The sequence below is a fragment of the Odocoileus virginianus genome, chromosome 10, assembly GCF_023699985.2.
Source record: "Odocoileus virginianus isolate 20LAN1187 ecotype Illinois chromosome 10, Ovbor_1.2, whole genome shotgun sequence".
Taxonomy (NCBI): domain Eukaryota; kingdom Metazoa; phylum Chordata; class Mammalia; order Artiodactyla; family Cervidae; genus Odocoileus; species Odocoileus virginianus.
Genome location: NC_069683.1, coordinates 38,210,968 through 38,233,966, shown reverse-complemented (window position 1 = coordinate 38,233,966; position 22,999 = coordinate 38,210,968). Strand labels below are relative to the sequence as shown.

At 39.8% G+C, this 22,999-nt stretch overlaps 1 long non-coding RNA gene across 2 annotated transcripts in view; it reads right to left on the bottom strand.

Moving 5' to 3' along the window:
- The window catches only part of LOC139037143 (uncharacterized), a 55,047-nt gene that overhangs the window by 5,524 nt on the left and 26,524 nt on the right, over positions 1-22,999 (bottom strand). The window contains exons 1-2 of one of the 2 annotated variants that reach the window (XR_011489968.1): positions 16,569-16,628; positions 2,314-2,463 (exon numbers count right to left, since the gene is read on the bottom strand). This is a non-coding gene — a long non-coding RNA (uncharacterized lncRNA). Of the gene's footprint in view, positions 1-2,313; positions 2,464-16,568; positions 16,629-22,999 lie in introns of those variants that run through there. The other variant, XR_011489967.1, reaches the window with a different exon arrangement.

Below are 22,999 nucleotides of genomic sequence, written 5' to 3'. Positions count from 1 at the left end.
TAGGGAAAGCAATGTCATAGAGTAGAAGGTACACCGGAAGCTGAGCAGAAGAGCTTTTCTTTCTCTTCTGAAAGGGTGGGATGAAATGAGCACAGGTGTCTAGAATCAGAGAGGCAAGACTTTGCAGCTGGGCTCTCCACTCTCCTGTAAGTTGTCTGATCCTACACATATCACAGTTGATTCTTGTTTTTCATGGTAGTTATGTTCTATAAATCTCTGCAAACACTGAATTAGTAAATATGAAACTATTACTCATAGGGGAAATATAGGTTTAAGTTCTTGCAAGTCTCCAGTGAAACATTTTCACAACCAATCAATACATAACTATATAACTTTGTTTTATGTATGCTTCTGCTTGCGTGTGTGAGAGCTCAGTTGGTCAATCGTGTCTAACTCTTTGCAACCCCACAGAATGCAACCCTCCAAACTCCTCTCTCCATGGAATTTTCCAGGCAAGAATACTGGAGTGAGCTGCCATGGCCTCCTCCAGGGGATCTTCACAACCCAGGGGTCGCGCCCGTGTCTTCTGTGTCTCCTGCATTGGCAGGCGGATTCTTCACTAGTAGCACATGGAAAGCCCTTGGGAAGCTCATGCTTCTGCTTAAAGGCACCTTATTAAACATGTATTAGTGACTCATTAACATTGAACCCACAGCCAACAGCACTGTAACTCATGCCTGAACAAAGCTCATCTAAAACATTTCCTCTGTAAGGCATATCACAGCTGCTTGTACTTAGGAACACTAGGTAGCACTGTAACAGTATGATTGGAAGCCATTTTAAACAATAAAGTCACAAATAAACAGCACAAAAAAGTGAAAGATGTGGTCCTAACTAAATTACAAAAGGGAAACTTATTTATAGCATAAGAGCTGACACTAGAAGGGAAAGTGTCACCTTGCTTGCCTCAGCTGGGAATGTGCAAGTTGAAGAAATCAGTTTTTTCTCTGCCCTGCGCCGTCTGTGAATGACTAAAGTGCCAAGAGGATGGAATTGGGCTTACAGATAAATTTTAGTGAATAAGAAAATTTGCAAATACGGAACCCACAAATAATGAAGACAGACTGTACTTATCCTCTGTGAACCTCAGTGATAGTACCTCCCTCACACTGCAGATTAAATAAGAGAAGGTAAATAAAGTGCTTCACATGATTCCAATTAGCTCTTCTTTATTCAAAATAGTCACATTCAACTTTTGTACCTGGTCTGCCATGCTCAATCTGCAGAGATAAGTAGATACCACGAGATTTCCTGGCAATGTGCCATCTTTATCCCTGGAGCATAAATCAAAAATTACTCATATAAGCTCAAGTAGAAAAGGAGGTATTGTGATGGAAGCAACCTCCGTGCCCATCAACAAATGAATGATAAAGAAGATGTGGAATATGTATATACAATGTAATATGTCAGTCATTAAAAGGAATGAAAAGTTGCCATTTGCAATAATGTAGATGGACCTAGAGGGTACTATGCTTAGTGATATGTCAGACACATACTCTTTGTTGTCACTTGTATATAGAATCTAAACAAAATAAAAGAATGAATATAACAAAACAGAAACAAACTCATAGATATAGAGAATAAACTAGTGGTTACAAATGGGGAGAGGGGAGGGGGTTAAGACAACAGTATGTGATTAAGAGATACAAACTACTGCGTATAAAATAGATAAATAAGGATGTATTGTACAGCACAAAGAATTATAGCCATTATTTTGTAATAACTTTAAATGGAGTATAATGTATAAAAATACTGAATCACTAAGCTGTACACCTGTAACTAATGTAATATTGTAAATCAACTATTCAACTTAAAAAAAAAAGAAAAAAAAAAAGAAGGTATTTTGAACACCTAAAGGAGGTATTTGGGGGATGCTAACTTGCCGGGGTCAGCCTAGCCAGGACACCTGGGGATGGGACTGAAACAGGAAAATTACATATAGTCCCAGCTCGGACACAGTGGCATCATCTGCCATCCCTGCTCCTCTCTGATCGTCTGCCATACTTCTCAGATTCTCTCAGTGGACAGGTTTCCTCTGCTTTTTCTGGCTTCCTTACACCTTCATAGTTTTGGCTCATGTGTGGTTCTGGCTTCTGTGGAGCCAGTTCCTGCCTGACTCCACATGGCTGGATCACACACCTGTAGGCTTTGCCTGTCTAGCACCATCCTCCCACTTCTGGTAACAGAGTAGCTGACTATCTATGAGGTTCCAGGATTTGCAGGTGACCCAGGCCTGGCCATTGATCCTGTCTCTCCTGAGAATTTGGGGCTTCCGTGGTTATCTTCCATCACATCTGTCATTAGTCTGTGTACCTTTTGGCTGCCTCCTGCTTTTTGTTTGCTCAGAGCGTTTGTTTATTCATGGTTTCTGCTTACTCATGAAGTCTGGATACTGCCTTCTCTCCATGTCTGCTCTCACTGATGATGATGATAATGATGGTTTTGTCTCCCCAATTCTGATTCCTGGAAGAAAAAAATCACTGGCACAGTTAATTGCCATTTATTTGGGCAAAACTTTCATGCCAGGACACCCTAAAGGCTAATGCCCAGCTTACTGCTCAGCTGTTCCCAGGTAAAGCGCCTGTCATTGTCCAACAAGCTGGACAGGGTTATAGAGGTAAAAAGGGTGTATATGGTATTAAAAGTGGTCACCTATGTTTAAAATTTTATATCAAGCTGGTTATCCAGATACCTATCATTTTCTGTCATCCCAAATCCAATCTATGAAGAAATTCTATTAGCTGTACTTTCAAAATATGTTTAGAATCTGAACCTTTCTCACCTTTCCCACTTCAATCACTTTGCTCCAAACTGCACTGCCTCTCACTTGCATTGTTTCAGTAGTTACTTGCTTCTGTACATAACCCATTCCCAACATAGTAGCCAGAGTGATTCTTCTTTTTTTTTTTTTTTTTGGTTGCACTGGGTCTCAGTTGCAGCATGTGGGCTGGCACACAAACTCTTAGTTGCAGCATGAAGAATTGAGTTCCCTGATCAGGGATTGAACCCGGGCCCCCTGCATTGGGAGCATGGAGTCTTAGCCACTGGACCACCAGGGAAGTCCCACAGAGTGATTCTTTTAAACCTAAATCAGTTCATGGCATTCCTTTGCTTCACATACGGCAACGGCTCCCCATCTCACTAAAGCAAGAGCTAAAGACCTAGCCCTCATTATACTCTGACCTCATCGCTACCACCTTCCCCCTTGCACACTCTGCTTCAGCCACACCTGCTTTTCCTCTTGCGTTTTTTTTCTTTTTCCTTCTTGCTTTTCCTCTAATATTCCAGACATGGTCCCAACATAGGGCCTTTGCTCTAGCTGCCCCATCTGTCTGAGGCATTCTTCCTACGTTTACTGACTTGACTAACCCCTTTAGGTCTTTACTCAAATCTCACTTTCTCCATAAGGTCTGTCTGACCAATCTATTCAATACTCTAACTATAGTATTAAATGCATCATAGTAAGTTCTGCAGTAGTAAATACTCTGTGCATGCGTGTGTGCTCAGTCACTTCAGTCGTGTTCGACTCTTTGCAACCCCACGGACCATAGCCCACAAGGTTCCTCTGTCCATGGGGATTCTCCAGGCAAGAATACTGCAGTGGGTTGCCATGCCCTCCTCCAGGGGATCTTCCTGAACCAGGGATCGAACTCGGCTCTCCTGCATCACGTGCATGGCAGGAAGATTCTTTACCACTGGGCCACTGGGGAAGCCCGTAGTAAATACTATGTGTGAAAGTGAAAGTGAAAGTTGCTCAGTCATGTCCAACTCTTTGTGACCCCATGGACTATACAGTATATGTATATATACTATATATAGTCCCCCGCGTATCCATTCCCTCTTACTGGGCTGTACTTTTTGCTCCTGCACTTATCACTTTCTTAATGCGAGAGAACTGGGTTCGATCCCTGGATTGGGAAGATCCCCTGGGGAAGGGATAGGCTACCCACTCCAGTATTCTAGTCTGGAGAATTCCATGGACTCTATAGTCTATGGGGTCACAAAGAGTCTGGGATGACTGAGCAACTTTCACTTCACATATAAATTATACTCATTATTTATTACCTGTCTCCTCCTGCTAAAATGTAAGCTCCACAAAGACAGAACTCTTTATCTATTTTGTTCCCTTATGTATACTAAGAATTTAGAACAGTGCCTGGCCCAAGCACTCCAAAGATATTTGCTGAATTGAATTGAATTCCTCGGTAGGTAGCTATAAACATGGTAGGCACACTAAGGCTTTTCTATGCAATACAAAATATCTCTTTCAGTGAAATTTATACAAATATGTGTACATATCAGTAAAGAGAAAATGTCTGTGTTCAATAATCTAAGCTCCCATTCAAGAATCTAGAAAAAGGGCAAAATAAACCCAAAGCAAAAAGAAGGGAATAACAAAGAGAAGAAATCAATGAATTTGAAAGAAATACTATGAATAACTCTTTACACATAACTTTGACAACTTAGATGAAATGAACCAGTTCCTTGAAAAACACAAACTAACACAACTCACCCCATATGAAGTAGGTCATTTGAATAGTACTATTCAAGAAAATAATACTATTAATGAAATTCACTACTTACCTATCAGAAAGGGTAAAATAAAAAGTAAGGATGCAGAGAAACCAGACCACTCATACATTGTGGGTGGGACTACAAAATGGAAAGGCCACTTTGGAAAACAGTTTGATAATATCTTTGAAAACTAAACATGCAACCACCTTACAACCCAGCAACTGCCCACCTGGGTGTAAATGCCAGAGAAATTTTATATTCACACAAAAATCCGTACATTAATGTTTTTAGCAGCTTTATTTGAGTAGCCAAAAGCTGGAAACCCTGATGTACTTCAAGGGGTGAATGTTTAAACAAATTGGGTGTATCCATTCATGGAATATTCAATAATAATGAAAGAATGCATTATTGATACATATAAAATCTGGATCAATCTCCAGAGAATTATGCTGAGTGAGAAAAGCAAAAAATACATAATGTATGATTCCATTTGCAGAACATTCTTGAAATGATAGAATTCTAGAGATGGAGAAAAAACTGATGGCTGCCAGAGGTAATAGCCTGGGCTAGAGTGAGGAGAGTGACAGAAAGGTGAATATGGTTATAACAGGGTAACATAGAGATTCTCCTGGTGATGAGAATGTTCTATATCAATGCCAATCTCCTAGTTGTGACACTAAACTATACTTTCGCGTGATGTTAACAGTAGGGGAAAATGGGTGTATTAGTCAGGGTTCTCCTGAAAAACAGAACCAGTAAGATATATAGACATAGATTATAGATACAGATATAGAAATAGACACAGACATAGAAACAGACATAGACACAGACAAAGATATATAGATACATAAGAAGAGATTTATTGTAGGAACTGGTTCACATGGTTGTGGAAACTGAAAGTCCCATGATCTGCTGTCAGCAAGCTAGAGAACCAGGAAACCCAGTGGTATAATTCAGTCCAAGTACTAAGGCCTGAGAACCAGGAAGGTCAATAGTGCAAGCACAAGTTCAAAGGCCTGAGAATCAGGAGACCAATAGTATAAGCCTCAATGTTAGTCCAAAGTCCCGAAAACCAGGAGCGCCAAGGTTCAAGGGCAGGAGAAGATGGATGTCCCAGCTCAAGTAAAATAAACTAATTCACCCTTCCTCACCCTCCCTTCACCTCTTGTTCTATCCAGGCTCTCAGTGGATTGGACGATGCCCACCTGCGTTGGTAAGGATGGTCTTCTTTACTCAGTCAAATGATTCAAATGCTAATCTCTTCTGGAAATATACTCCTAGACACACCTAGGAATAATACCTTACCAACTATCTGGCATCCCTTAGCCTCATCAAGTTGATATATAAAATTAACTACACACTGGGTAAAAGGTAAAAGGGATCTTTCTGTATTATTTCTTATAACTGCATGTGAATTTATAATTATCTGAAAATAAAAGGTGAAATTTAAAAATCTTCTATTTTAAGATACCATGGACTACATTTAATAGTAGCTATTTGCAGGGTAGGGGAGAAAGAGAAATACTTTATTAAATTTAATCACTGATTGTAAAACTGTATCTCATTTTAGAAATGTCAATGTGGGAAAAGGTACATCTTAGAAACTAGGAAATATATTAAGTGTGCATGTTTATTTGTATAATTAATTATACACTCCAGACATAGAAAACCACTTGGAAGTAAAAATACCAAAATAACAGCAACCAACTGTAAATGATAAGATTTTAGGCATTCTCTCTTTTTTTAGCTTATCTGCATTTTCTCATTTTTTCTACAATGAACACGTATTACTTGTATAATTTCCAAAGCACAGCATATTTTTAGGACATGACTTAGCTCAGCCCTTAATCCAATGCTCAAAAACCTACAACCAGTCCCCAAGTAACTAGTTTTTCAGTCTATTCACATCATAAAAATCAGTATCTCCCCAAGCAGCCCAGACAACTGTAATTATTGGAAATGAGTGCTGTTGAAAGCAAAGGTCTGTACTGCCTGTGCCTTCAGAGGGCTTAAGGACATGGATTTGGTTCCAGTACAGATCAATTAACCTGGCTTATTCATAGAGGAAAACGTAAGGGTACACCACCCACATGATTCACAAGGGCCAGGCACTACTCAAACATTATCCACAAGAGACACGAATATGTGAAAGCAAACAGGCGATGCAAATCCATCTCTGCTAAGCAGCCCTTCTCACACTGGACAGTTCCTCATTTCCTCAAACGGTCAGCAGAAGACATAAGCAGATTTTAAAATAGTTGTCACAATCAACAGCCAGAAACTAAGGTGTAAAAAAGCAGTTACATTTGCAACCCAAACACCAAATCCCCATTATTTACCTACAATACTCACACACACACACACACACACACACACACCAAGAGCTATAAAGAAAACTACACAACCCTAATAACACATTGAAAGTAAACCAGACTAGATGGAGAGCTATTTCTGCTCATAACTGGAAAGACTAAAATGATATGGTCATACTTCCCATTCACAAATTTAATGCAATGCTAATTAATGAGGCATCTTCTGTGGTGGCTCAGTGGTAAAGAATCCACCTGCCAATTCAGGAGACATGGGTTTAATTGCTGGGTCAGGAAGATCCCCTGGAGAAGGAAATGGCAACCCACTCCAGTATTCTTGCCTGGGAAATCCCATGGACAGAGAAACCTGGCTGGCTACAGTCCATGGGGTCACAAAGAGTTGGACACAATTGAGTGACTGAGCATGCAAATCACAAGTTGTTTCTCACATGAGCAAGTATCCACCTATGGTCCAAAAAACCATGTCCAAAGCATGGGTGTTATCAGCAGATGGTCTGTCACCCCATACTTTCTTTTGCAGCTGAGACTAGAACAACTCAGAAGCTGGTGGGCAGTTTAGCGGTAGAGAGGATTGACAGTTGAGGAAGGACTACAAAGAGATTTGAGCAGAGTCAACCCAAACATGCAAAGAGCAAAATCTGAAATCAGAAATCCAGAAAGAAATCAGTGACAGGTAGTCAACCGTGGGAACCAACGGGGTTGAAAGCCAAAGACAGTTGCAGTCACAGGGAGTAGATTCCAGAAACAGAACTGAGACAGACTGGGACAAAAGTGGGCATTTCAGAAATGTCAAGGAGTAGCTATGCAGAGATGTGCTTACAAAGAGGGCTGAACACTGTTATTACAGTCACATTAAAGGGCTTCCCAAGTGGTGCTAGTGGTAAAGGACCCGTCTGCCAATGCAGGAGATATAAAAGACTCGGGTTCAATTTCTGGGTCGGGAAGATCCTCTGGAGGAGAGCATGGCAACCCTTTCCAGTATTCTTGCCTGGAGAATCCCATGGACAGAGAAGCCTGGCAGGCTATGGTCTAAGAGTCGGACGTGACTCAAGCAACTTAGCACACACAAAGGACTGAGAGCAATCATTATTTACCTGAGTTTGCCCCTAACCTGCTCCTTTTTTTATTTTCTTAATAATTGTCTTTTATTCTGTGGTTAATATTTTTCTTAATTTTATCTGCAGAGCTTCTGTTTTTTTTAAGCATTGAAGTAATGTGTCCTTTGTAATATAACATATATTAGAATTTATTGATAAAGGGCAGAAGAATATAAAGCTCATCTGTAATTCAATCATCCAAGGCTAACCATCCAGACCTTTTTTAATGCCTCTGTATTCATATGCACATATCTATGTTCATATGCACATTTTAAAATTTTAATTGGAGGATAATTGCTGTATAATGTTGTATTAATTTCTGCTGTACAACAATATGAATCAGCTCTGTGTATACATATATCTCTTCCCTGTAAAGCCTCCCTCCCACCTACCCCCCATATGCACATATTTTAAAGCCAAAATTACTTCACTTTTTAAAGGGATGTAAGAGGGAAGAATCTGATAATACTATATTTTTTAAAAAGTAGACCTATTGATAAATTGGAAATTTCAGAAATAAATTTGAACCTACCTACACAATAAGTTAAAAACATGAAAAATATGGTGAAATAAGTGACAAATAAATGAATCTCTGCTAAACAATACAGGAGAAACTAGATAACATTTAAAAGAATCTAATTACACTTGATCTTAGCCAAAAGGCCAAAAAACAATGATCGTAATTTCTACTATATGCCACAATAGATTTGGAGGTATTAAATAACTAAACAGAAATCTATTGTCATTTGAAGATAAAAAGTTTATAGATTATGATAACATATCTTTCCTAAAAGAAAACAATATATCAATTTTAAAATATCGAGACATTTAAAGAAATTATTAATGGGTTTTGTACTATAAAACACAAAGCAAACTATTTAATTAAAAAATGAATTCAAGATAAAGAGCAATGGAATGAGACACCACTGAAAATAAATGTCAAATAAAGTTTATTGTCTATAATACACAAGGGACTGATAAAAATATGAAAGAGCAGTATCACTTTTTAGAGAGATAAATAGCCAAAAGATATAAATAACAAAAAATACAAAAGGTAAAAAGCACTTGGGATAACTCCTTGCCTCACTAATAATTAAGGAAACTGAATTTAAAACAATGATAAGGTAAAAATTCTTTCTACTACCAAAAGTAAGAAAAAACCAGTGTTAAGAGTCTAATAATTGGTAAGCAGACACTTGAACACATTGCTGCAGTACTGAAAATTAGGAAAATCTTTCTTAAAAGCAACCTGGTAATAGAGATTTTAATCCCATTATGGGAGGAAAAAAGAGAGATTTTTTAAGCTATTTTTTATACTATACTACTTCTTACTGTGAAAAACCAGATATAAGTCATATGCGCCAGAAAGATTAAATCATTATAACATTAATATGTTAATATGGTAGAATATTGAATTACTAATAAAAATAATAAATCTATGAACAAACTGTATTAATAGAGATAAATATATATTTAAGTAGCATGAAAATAACTTCTTGATATGAATATGTAAACATTATGTCTGTACAACAATGAAGGTTTTTAAAGTAATCAGAATCTTATAAATGGTGGGTATTTTAGAATAAAGGCATTCTTTGTACTTTTTGTTGATCCATTTAGAAATTTTTTGCTTGGATCAACTCAAAGTTTGGTTATATATACATGAAACCACAATGTATATAATTTTCAATGAATTTTCCCAGATAAGCAACTATAACATCTGGCAGATGATATATCACAATTTTCTGCCCTCCTCCAACATATCCCCATTCTAGAACCCCTTGGAAAAGCTGAAATTTAGAATGGAAATGCCTACCAGTTAGTCAGTTATTCCTAGCTCTCTCCTCCAGGAGTCAGATACTCATTCTCCTACCTGCTGTGAGAGTTTGTTGACAGCTCTCAGATGAATGTCTCTCCGCTGAGAGTATTGCTCTCCCTCAGTAGAAGAAAGTTACCTTGCCCAAGGTCATGCTGCGTTCTTTGGGGGCAGCCACTAATAATTACTGGTCATTGATGGAGGGGTGGATATTTATTAGGCCACACTCACTTACCTCACAGATGGGCACCCTATGGGCTCCTATGGAAGCCTTTGATGCAACTGTGTCTCTTTTACTTCACCCTCTGTTCAACCCATTACTAAGAGAGACAAACACCGAGTCCTCGATATGGCGCCATTCTCCCAGGAGACCAACCAACAACTTGTGGCAAATTGACTATACTGGAGGGGGCCGTGATTAATTTTGACTGGAATAAATATATATTTGGCATATAGGTTTGCCTCTCCCATCCTCAGGACCTCAGTCAGCACCACTATCTGAAGGCATATGAATGGAGTGCTTGATCCACCAACATAGAATCCTGTAATATTTTGATTGAACTCAGGAACCCATTTCAAACAGAGAAGGTGCAACATGACCCATGACCTTGGGATCCATTCTTTCTATTTCATACCACACTATACAGAAGTTGTCAACTTGACAGTGACAAAATGGCCTTTTAAAGGTGTAGCTGAAGTACCACTTTGGAGGTGATACCTTCCAAAGATGGAGTGATATCTTCCAAGAGGCAGCATATACCATAAGTCAACAACTATTATATTAATATGTGACTGTGTTCTCAATAGATACAATGCATGGCTCTGAAATCCAAGGGAAGGAAATAGGAGAGGCTCTGGCTTCTGCTTATCACTCACAGTGACTAATTGTGGCATTTACACTTCCTGTCCCAGCAACACTGGAGTCTGTGTTTAGAGTCCCTGGTGATTGACTGAGTAATTTTTTGCACAATTTTTATGGTAAATGGAGTAGCTACAGCCTGAGAAGGACATGGTAACCAGAGACCTGCCACATAAGACACTTTTATGACAGTGCTGAAGGGGAGGAAAATGAAAATTGTTTGTATAGCAGGGAGACAATGAGTATAAATTGCAACCTTCAGATGAGATCGTGTGCATTCAGGGTGGTATGGCCATGGATAAATTGCAACCTTCAGACCAGAAGCAGCACCAGGGTCTCTATTTTATCCACTAACCTTCCTCTTGTAGATTTCCCCACGAAAATAGACCAATCAGAATCCTGTAGGATCTGTTCCCAAAACTTATTATAGTGAAAGTGAGTGGACGAAGTACAAACGGTTGGCTGTAATGGATGCTATGGTATGTTACTCAGACCCTTCTCCTTGAATTGAGGAATCATTCCCTCAGCTGCTAGTAATATTGGCAGCTGATGGCTCTCAGATGGGTCTCTCTTCTGTTTTTGTCCTCAGCTGAAGAGTCACTCTGTCCAAGCTCATAGGCAGCCTACAACTAATAACTGGTCCATGCCCAAGTACGAATGCCCAGTCCTCTTTGAGCCAAGGCAGGACAGAGCTCCCCACAGGATTGGTGAAACGACCTTTGTTGTGACCACTCTGCCATTCAACTCATCCTTCTGTGCAATCCTACTTCCTGCACTCCTTTACTGGTATTGAATCTCTGGGCACTCTCCAGAAAGCTTCCTGCATGTGAATATCCACCTCAGAGTCAGTTTCTGGGGGACTCAGTATGCAACAGTTCATAGTTTTTTTGTTTTGTTTTGTTTTTAACAGTAAAGATTATCCACAAGTCTTTGCGTGACCATCATATAGACAGTAAGAACTCTGGGTGATCTGTATCTGGAAAGTATATTTTCCTCACCAGCAACACTATTTTCTCTCCTTTGGAGACTGTTTTCCTGGGGTTCCTTTGTATGTGCAGAATGCTAGAAGCAATCAGGAAAACTTAGAGTTCCACTTCTATCTAAAGGTCATTTCCTTTTTTCTGCTCTCTGGTTGTGTCAGTCTCTGAGCTTCTCTATCCCATCCTTCCAGGAAGCCACTGGTTCCACTATCTGGCACTTTCTCACTCCACTCACAGTCAAATAAGTTCGAGATGCTGACAGAGTTGTGGGAATCTCTACAGGGTCACCAGGAGGAGGGGAACTTAAGTTCTTCTAGCTGGCAGTCACCATCTTGGTTTTCTGTTTCTTTCCTTTGCTCCCATAGCTTTTCTCTCTTCGTCAGAGAGTTAAATCACTTACTTCCTCCACTGTGTTTTTTTTTTTTAAGGAATAATGTTTTATTTATTCCTTTAGCCTCACTGAGTAACATGTGGGATCTTAGTTCCTTGATCAGGGATCAAACCATGTCCCCTGCATTGCAAGCACAGTTTAAACTACTGGACTGACAGGGAAGTCCCTTACTCCACTATATCTTCAAATCCCTCTGTTTGCTATGATTCAACACCTTTTTGTTGTAAATCTCTGCATCACACTTTCAAATTGTATTATTACTATTATAGTATTACACCTTAAGGGCTTCCAGAATGGCTCAGCAGGTAAAGAATCCACCTGCAATGCAGGAGACTCAAGAGACATGGGTTCCATCCCTGGGTCAGGAAGATCCCCTGGAGTAGGAAATGGCAACCCATTCCAGTATTCTTGCCTGGGAAATGCCATGGACAAAAGAGCTTGGGGTTGCAAAGTCGGACACGACTGAGCCACACATATATATATACACATTACACTTTAAGAGTTCTGAAAGACAAAGCTACAAATGAAAATGAAGCTTTTTACTTCTTCCTTCTTTCTTTCCTTCCTTCTACCTTTCAGGATATTTCTTGTGTACCAACTCTGAGTCATCTCTTAAGGGAAGCTAGGCTATATATACTTAAACTTATTTAATGTTACTAATGTGACTGTAGTCGAAAAAAAGATGCACAACATCAAAGTTGTGAATTATGTTTTATTTGGGGCAAAATGAGGACTGCTGCCTGGAAAATAGCACCTCAGATAGCTCTGAGTGCATGTGTGTGCATGCTAAAACTCTTCAGTCATGTCCAATTCTTTGCAACCTCTGGACTATAGCCACCAGGTTCCTCTGTCCATGGAATTCTCCAGGTAGGAATACTGGAGTGGGTTGCTGCAACCCAGGGATCAAACCCACATCTCCTAAGTCTCCTGCATTGGCTGGTGGGTTCTTTACCACTAACACCACGTGGGAAGCCCAATAGCTCTGAGAGACTACTCCAAAGAGGTAGTAGAGGAAGGCCAATATGTAAGATTTTGGTGAAGGGGGAGTTCAGTGCAATCAAGCACTTACTTTATCAGAGGTTTTCTGCTAGTCACAAAGAGCTGATGTCATCATGAAGGGATTTAGAGCTTTTCTAGATAGTAAAGTTGCTGTGAAGTCGCTCAGCCGTGTTCGACTCTTTGCGACCCCATGGACTGTAGCCCACCAGGCTCCTCCGTCCATGGGCTTTTCCAGGCAAGAGTACTGGAGTGGGGTGCCAATGCTTTCTCCAGAGGATCTTCCCGACCCAGGGATCGAACCCGGGTCTCCCGCATTGTAGGCAGACGCTTTACTGTCTGAGCCACCAGGGAAGCTGCAAAGACTGGGATCATGAAAACAGTTCCTGAAACTCTCTAACTATCTAAAGACCTGTTCCACAAGTTTCCCTGGAACACAGAGTGCCTCAGTCTTCACCCCGAACTCCCTTCAGGGCATATCTAAGGTCAACAGCTGCAGTAGCACAATGCTCGATCTCCACAGAGGCAGATGGCAAATGTCCTTGGCAAGTGCCAGTTTGTAGTTGACACAACATAAGGGACACAACCATTTCTTCTTGAGACGGCCCTAGGGGCCAAACTTGGCAGCAAATTGCAAGTCTATCTGTAGTACATCCCACTGGGGCAACAACCCAGAGCTCTTGCCCTGGGATGGAAAGTATATTAGCAGCCTTCTCCTTGTGTAGGAAGATCTCTTAAGTTTTGTAAAGGTCACTATATTTACTTTAGTAAAGTGAAATGTCCCTAACCAGTAGATTTCTATCAACCAGCCAGTCCTCAAAGACCGACTGGACAGGGAAGCTGGAAATCATAACTCAGCCCCCTTCCCAGTGACTCCTTTAAGACATCAGGGTGCACTTCTAAATTAAGAGTCACATAAAATTGAAACTTCTCCATCCTCACATTGCTGTTGACCTTAGTCCTGAAGCCTGGACACACTTCTTAACTTTCCTACAACCTCCAGACCTCTGACCTTGAAATCATTCTTCATATATAGCCTTGACTCTCCCTCAGGACATAGCTTGGGATCAGCAGAGGGAACTACTGCTCCTCTTCATCACATTATTTCAAAGCACTGTCTTTTTAAGTGGAGAAAGTAGACAAAGATTGTGACTTTGGATATGATTATTCCTCTGGTTGCAGAGACTCTCTTGCTTTTGTTCATCTTTTGTATTCTACCATGGGCATCATTTCTCTGACTTTGTCTTCAAACTTTTGTTTTGGTTCTGAGTTAAAATTCAGGCACCCTTATATGGGACAAATCAAAGAAGCTGACAAAAGGAAGATAAACTGCATTACAGAACTCTGGAAACTTCTGAAATTGAAGGCATCAAGTGACTCTGAAGATGGGAATGTGGCATGTGAATGGAGAGAAAAGATTATTTGAATGTCTTTATAACCATCTATTAGATCCCTGTGTGTTAGTTGCTCAGTCGTGTCCGACTCTTTGAGACCCCATGGACTGTATAGTCCATGGAATTCTCTAGGCCAGAATACTGGAGTGGGTAGCCTTTCCCTTCTCCAAGGAATCTTCCCAACCCAGGGATCAAACCCAGGTCTCCCGCATTGCAAGCAGATTCTTTACCTGCAGAGCCACAAGAGAAGCACTTACATGTATTCCCCTTGAAACATCCCGCCCTCGCCTTCTCCCACAGAGTCCACAAGTCTGTTCTATACATCTGAGTCTCTTTTTCTTTTTTTTTGCATATAAGGTTATCGTTACCATCTTTCTAAATTCCATATATATGTGTTAGTATACTGTAATGGTCTTTATCTTTCTGGCTTACTTCGCTCTGTATAATGGGCTCCAGTTTCACCCATCTCATTAGAACTGATTCAAATGAATTCTTTTTAATGGCTGAGTAATATTCCATGGCTAATTCATTTCAATGTATGACAAAAACCACTGCAATGTTGTAAAGTAATTAGCCTCCAACTAATAAAAATAAATAGAAAAAAAAAATAAGTGAGAAGCAAAGCCAAAAAAAAAAAAAAAGAGAGAGAGAAGCACTTAGATCCCTAGATTATCCCAAAAGCACAGCCAAGTGACTACCTAAAAGAAAGTGACAGTCGCTCAGTCATGTCCAACTCTTTGGACCCCATGGACTGTAGCCTGCCAGGCTCCTCTGTCCATGAGATTTTCCAGGCAAGGATACTGGAGTGGTTGCCATTTCCTCCTCCAGGGGCTCTATATGACCCAGGGGTCAAACTTCCATCTGGTGTGTCTTCTGCATTGCAGGCGGATTCTTCACCACTGGGCAACAAGGAAAGCCCTTACAAAGGTTACCTGGAAGAAGTCAGGCAGTTTCTTTTGAGAGGCTGGGTGCATAGACCTCACTGAAGACAGGGGGATTACATGGAGGTCTCTGTAAGGAATGATGAGCTCCCTGCAGCCCTACCCTCCAGCCTTTTTCCCCTAATACTCTCTAGAAGCCAGGTTCATAAACTCCCATGCAAAAAGATTTCTTTGACTAGCTGACTAACCAGCCTAAGAGAAAATATCTATAAATAAGGACATTTGAAGGTACCTTCCACCTCCCCACCCAGAAACTTAACACTACTGCAAAGCTCAACAGTCCAATATACTCTTCATTCACAGAAGGGGCATTTAAGTGCCTCACTCTTAAATATGAATAGGCAGCCATTTATGAAAAATCACAAATGTAAATACAAACAAAAAGAGTTCAGAGGGAGACGATAATGGTGGAAATAAAAGAAAATGTCAAGCATTAAAATGAGTGCCCTTAGAGAAGTATGGAAGTATAGAAAATGAAATAAGAACAGTATGCCATTTAAAAACAAAGCAAAACAAAAACAGGGACAGGAAGGAAGGGGCAGTCAGGGAACTAGAAAGAGCTCTAGAAAGTAAAAATATGGTGGGACTTCCCTGGCAACCCAGTGATTAAGGCCCCATGCTTCCACTCCAGGGGGTGCAGGTTCCATCCTTGGTCAGGGAACTAAGACCCCCTATGCTATGTGGCATGCCACACACACCCCCAATAAAAAAGAAAAGAAAAAAACATGAGCAGATTTAACAATTCAATTGAAGAGTTAGAAGACAAAGAAAATCTCCAAGGTGGGGGAAAAGGAAAGATAAGAGGAAAATCAAATCAGTTTAAGTGATTCAACAACTGAATCAAAAGTTCTAGAGTGAACAGAAAAAATGGAGGGGAGGAAATTCCTAAAATAAAAATATACATGATAATTCTCAAAACTGAAGGAAACATATTAAAGTTCATTTTGTACAGTGGACGAGAAAAGACCCTAATCTAAGGTACATCATCATGGAATTACAGAATGTTAGGAAGAAAAGGAAGATCTCAAAACTTTCCAGAGAGGAGAAAAATAATCTTCCAGTCCCACAGGAGGTACCTAGTGTCAAACTCTCAATAGCAATATGGAAAGCTAGAAGACAGAGAAGCAACGTGTTTAAAATTCTGAGGGAAAATTATTTCCAACCTAGAATTCTATACCCAGAAAATCCATTTAAATGTGCTGCTAAAATAAAAGCATTTCAAACATGCAAGTCCTAAAAAACAATTTACCTTTCATGAACTTTTTCTCAGGAACCTACTGCAGGATGTGTTCCACCAAACCAAGTGAGCAAAACCAAGAGGAAAATATGAGTTCCAGGAAACAAGAGACCCAGTAAAAGAGAGATGTAGAGAGAATTCTCAAAATGATGAGAAAGGGAAGTCACAGGATGACAACTGGGCAGCTAGCCTGGAGAGCAACAAGCCCAGACTGAAGCTGGACAATGAAAAGCTCCAGGATGACATCCCGAAGAGACGTCTGTGAGAAAGCAAACAAAACTGATAGAGGGAGAGATTTATAATTCTGTCAGAGGGCTTAGGCAGAAATTAGCGACTGCTCTATGGAAACAGAAGTTTAAAAAAAGACAATTATTAACCTAAGGGGGGAAAAAATGACTATATAAGACACAAAGTGAACAGCAAGCAGTTCACCTGCGAGCAATATTTCCATAGGCATAATAATGTAAACACTGAAAATGGGTTTAATCAAAATTGTGATATTATTACAATGGAAGGGTAGTTTTAGGTGAAGGGTGTGTGTTATAGAGAGTATTGTAAGAAAACAAAATTCTACTCTCCATAATAAGAAATCAGGAAATAATGCTTAAACTGAAAAGTCAAATGAAATAAAACACAAGCACCAGATGAAAGAGCTAAAGATGTGACCGTAGTTGGCTCCACAGAGTGGAAATCAGAAGTGGCGAGGAGTGGGCAAAGGGACTATCATTTTGTTTTGTTGCTTTTGGTAAAAGTCTTGTGTTTGACTTTTTATACTGTCTGATTTTCAAAAAGACTAAAGCAAAAAGAAATAAGTTAGGGAGGAAATGAGGGAGAAGAGAAAATAAGGGTAGAAAAATAAGATGAAGTCAGAAGTACAATAACATTAGATCCAGTGCACATCACTGCTAAAGATAGGCTGAAAATTGGGTTCTGAGCTTTTTAGCAGCCAGCACAAAGTGGGAAATGTAATCACTTATACAGTTTCACAATGTCCAAGAGATAAAAACAACCCACTTAGTCAGGAGAAATATATCTATTCCTGGTACTGAGATCTGAGAGGCAGTTTTCCCATCTGTCCTCCTCAAGAGGACACCATGTGACGTAGCGAACCACATCCTCATCAACTTGCCTACAGTAGATACAATAGGTTTATAGAGCTATTTCTTATCATATCTTTCAACATGGTTTCATGGTAAAATGCCAATGCAAAGTTCAGTAAAATCAACTCTGTGAGGAGATAAAAATCGGTTCACTTCAGAGAGACAATAAAGCACAGTGGCTAGTGTGTGGGCCTGGGTTCCAAATCCATCGCTTAAAAAAGTTACTCAACTACTCTGTCAGTTTTCTCATCTATAAAATGGGGCATAAATCATCTCCTAGGAGTTTGTGAGGTTTAAATAAGTGTATCCTTGTGAAGTACTTAAAGCAATGCCTGGCATATATAAGCACTCAAAACAAAAAAGGAGCTATTATTCAGAGAGAAAAATTTTAATGGATCTTAGATGTTAACACCATAGTAAAAAAAAAAAAAAGCAGTGTGGTATCGGTGAAGAGACAAATAGATAGAGCTATTGGAGAAGTGCAGGGAAATAGACTCACATAAGCAAGGCCAACTGATCTTCAACAAAGCTGCAAAACAACTCAATGGGGGAAAGATTGCCTTTTCAACAAATGGTACTAGAGCCATTGGTCATTCACAGGCAAAAAAAATGAACTTCAACTGAAGTTCACCTTATCCAAAAATAACTCAAAATGAATCATAGATTTAAATGTAAAATGTCAAACTACAATACTATTAGATGAAAACAAAGCAGAAATTTTTTGGAACCTAGGACTAGGTGAAGAGCTCTTGGACATGACACTGAAAGAAGTAAGAGAAAATTTGATAAATTGACTCATCAAACTTTAAAACGTTTTGCTCTGCAACACATCCTCTTAAGAGAATAAAAAGACAAGACACAGAATGGGAAAATGTGTTTGCAAACCAAAAAGTATTACAAAAGTATTGCAAACCAAATATCATCTTCAAAGGACCAAAAAGTGAAGTCTCTCAGTTGTGTCCGACTCTTTGTGACCCCATGGATTGTAACCTGCCAGGCTCCTCCATCCTTGGGATTTTCCAGGCAAGAATACTGGAGTGTGTTGCCATTTCCTTCTCCAAAGGACCATAAAGAACTCTCAAAAATCAATAGTAAGGAAAGAAAATCCAATTAGAAAAGGGGCAAAAGAGAAGAGATATTTCTATGAAGGTGATATACAGGTGGTAAATAAAAGTGTGTTCAATATTATTAGCCACTAGGGAAATGCAAAACTAAAATCACAATGAAACATCTTCATATAGCTATAAAAATGGCTAAAATGAAAATAGTGACAAAACCAAATGCTCAGAACAATTGGTTCTATTACATATGGCTGGTAGTAAAGTTAAATGGTTTAGCTAATCTGCAAAATAGTTTGGCAACTTCTTAAAGAACTAAACATATACTTACCACATGACCCAGCAACCACACCCCTAGGCATTTATCCAGAGAAGTGAGAATTTAAGTCCACACAAAAACATATACAGAAATGCTTCCCATATGTTTATTTGTAATAGGCTAAAATTGGAAACAACCCAAATATTCTTCAGTGGGTGACTAGTTAAGATATGATACCTTCAAATCATGGAATATTCCTCAGCAATTAGAAGAAACAAACTGTCAAAACATGCAACAACCTGGATGGATCTCGAAAAAATTATGCTGAGTAAAAAGAAGCCAATCTCAAACGGTTGCATACTGTGTGATTCCATTTACATAGCATGCTAAAGATGATAAAATTATAGAGATGGAGGACAGATTAATGGTTCTAGGGATTTGGACTGGGGAGGGGAGGAGCATAGGAGTGACAATAAAGGGGGTAGATGAGGGATCTTTGTGATGATAAAACAGTTCTATATCTTCATTGGTGATTATGGTTACATTAAACTACTTTTTGAAATGTGGGGGGAAATATACGGAGGACAAAATAAAACTTACACTTTGGCAAATCACTCTGCAAAAACTACATTGAACCAGAAAAGCCACTTTATTAATTTGCAATGAACAATGAATGTCACAACAGATCACATCCATGTGGCTAGTCATTTCTGCCCTCTTTAAAGCAGACACTCAAGATTCTAATTAGACTGTTGTTTGGTGAACCTGGAAGCAGAACCAGAGGTATTAGAATAATTCAGCATTTAAAAGGGACATCCTGTCTTAGCCTGATGTGTCAATCCTACCACAGGGATGCTCAGGTCATGCTAAGCGAGCTGGAAACACTGGAAATTCACTGGCTATATTTCCGTGGATCCATGTTCACTTTGAGAATGTTCTTGCCAGTAGAACTGCAATAATCAGAGGCATTTGGCTGGGACCTTCTCTCCCAGGAGAGCACTTGGTGAACACCACTCACATTTGTCCGAGAGACTGTCCTTTCTCTATGGTTCCACACCTCTTCCATAAAATAATGAGCCAGTCCTCCTGGCGAATGATGCCTGTCTCCTCTGGATGATTTTGCATAGATTTGTTCCAACCAGTTGCACGTATGTGTTGTGCTTAGTCACTCAGTCTTGTCTGACTCTTTGAGACCCCATGAATTGAAGTCCATCAGGCTCCTCTGTCCGTGGGGAGTCTCCAGGCAAGAATATTGGAGTGGGTTGCCATGTCTTCCTCCAGGGATCTTCCCAATCCAGGGATTGAACCCAGGTGTCTCACATTGCAGGCAGATTTTTTACTCTCTAAGCCACCAAAGAAGCCCAAGAATACTAGAGTGGGTAGCCTATCCTTCCTCCAGAGGATCTTCCCAACCCAGGAATTGAACTGGGGTCTTCTGCATGGCAGGTGGATTCTTTACCAGCTGAGCTACCAGGGAAGCCCAATCAATTGCATAGGGGCTTTAAACTGAATTCTCAAAAAGTGTTGGTTGCTCAGTCATGTCTGACTCTTTGTGAGCCCATGGACTATAGCCCGCCAGGCTCCTCTGTCCATGGGAATCTCCAGGCAAGAATACTGGAGTGAGTTGCTGTTCCCTTCTCCAGGGGATCTTCCTGACCCAGGGATCAAACCTGGGCCTCCTGCATTGCAGGCAGATTCTTTACTATCTGAGCCACCCTCAGATGGTAATTTGAATTCTCAAAGAGTCATAAAACTTCTTTGTTCTTGGATTAACCTTCCTGTATCTATCACATCCTGATGCTGCCGCTGTTGCTGTTAAGTCGCTTCAGTCGTGTCCGACTCTGTGCGACCCCATAGACAGCAGCCCACGAGGTTCCCCCGTCCCTGGGATTCTCAGGCAAGAACATCGGAGTGGGTTGCCATTGCCTTCTCCGCACATCCTGATAGTGGTATATATAAAACTAATAAGAAGGTCTTCAGTGTGAAATTCTAAATATCAGAACCATCTAAGAACTTCCCTGGAAGTTCAGTGGTTAAGACTGCACTTCCAATGCAGGGGGCACTGATTCAATCCTTGGTCAGGGAATTAAGAACTCACAGGCTGTGGGGTATGGCAAAAACAGTTAACATTGTGTTTGATGAAAAAGAAATTTAAAGAAGAAAAATATCAGAAGCATCTAAACAAAGGTATTATCTTAATGTAAAAATAATTATACATTTAAAATTATCAAATAATTGCAACTATTGAGAAATAGTTATTTGTTTTTCACAGACATGCTTGTTGATGGGTTAGATTTGCTGGATGCAAATGATCCAATAATAATGTCACCAAAATCAGATTTTTAAGGTTGAGTGTACACTGTTCTGTATAGAGTGGTCTCACTCTAAAAGTTCCCTGATTATTTATGTTATGGTGGGTAATAATATCTTTCTGGATTATTGGATGTGTGCTGTGTTGAGATCTGTGATCCTCGACATATCATAATCTAGTCTGGGTTTCCCAGGTGGCCCTATGGGTAGAGAACCTGCCTGCCAATGCAGGAGACATAAGAGACTCGGGTTGGGAAAATCCCCTGGAAGAAGAAATGGCAACTTACTCCAATATGCTCGTCTGGAGAACCCCATGGACAGAGTAGCTTGGTGGGCTACAGGCAATGGGACGGAAGAGTCGGACACGACGGAAGCGACAGCGTGCACACAGGAAAAGACAGGCAAGTTCATGGCACTTCTTCCCACTCTGCAGAGAAATAATGGACATCCTAGTGAAAGTACTGTACTCTGAATTTGCAAACTGTTTAAAAGCAATCTTTTAGACTAATACAACACTGTAATGCAAATATACTCCAATAAAAAAAAATTTTTTAAGCAGTCTTTTTGGTAATTCCTCACCTATATGTCTATGTTTACATCAAGAATTATTACAGTGTTTCCTATTTTAAAAGAGAATAAGAAAATATAATAATAATAGTTAGATTTCAAGGTCATTTTTTTAAATAAAAAGTTTAACATACTGTAATGGTCTTTATCTTTCTGGCTTACTTCGCTCTGTATAATGGGCTCCAGTTTCATCCATCTCATTAGAAGTGATTCAAATGAATTCTTTTTAATGGCTGAGTAATATTCCATGGTGTATATGTACCACAGCTTCCTCATCCATTCGTCTGCTGATGGGCATCTGGGTTGCTTCCATGTCCTGGCTATTATAAACAGTGCTGCGATGAACATTGGGGTGCATGTGGCTCTTTCAGATCTGGTTTCCTTGGTGTGTATGCCCAGAAGTGGGATTGCTGGGTCATATGGCAGTTCTATTTCCAGCTTTTTAAGAAATCTCCACACTGTTTTCCATAGTGGCTGTACTAATTTGCATTCCCACCAACAGTGTAAGAGGGTTCCCTTTTCTCCACACCCTCTCCAGCATTTATTGCTTGTAGACTTTTGGATAGCAGCCATCCTGACTGGCGTATAATGGTACCTCATTGTGGTTTTGATTTGCATTTCTCTGATAATGAGTGATGTTGAGCATCTTTTCATGTGTTTGTTAGCCATCTGTATGTCTTCCTTGGAGAAATGTCTGTTGAGTTCTTTGGCCCATTTTTTGATTGGGTCATTTATTTTTCTGGAGTTGAGCTGGAGGAGTTGCTTGTATATTTTTGAGATTAATCCTTTGTCTGTTGCTTCATTTGCTATTATTTTCTCCCAATCTGAGGGCTGTCTTTTCACCTTGCTTATAGTTTCCTTTGTTGTGCAAAAGCTTTTAAGTTTCATTAGGTCCCATTTGTTTATTTTTGCTTTTATTTCTGAAATTCTGGGATGTGGGTCATAGAGGATCCTGCTGTGATTTATGTCGGAGAGTGTTTTGCCTATGTTCTCCTCTAGGAGTTTGATAGTTTCTGGTCTTACATTTAGATCTTTAATCCATTTTGAGTTTATTTTTGTGTATGGTGTTAGAAAGTGTTCTAGTTTCATTCTTTTACAGGTGGTTGACCAGTTTTCCCAGCACCACTTGTTAAAGAGGTTATCTTTTTT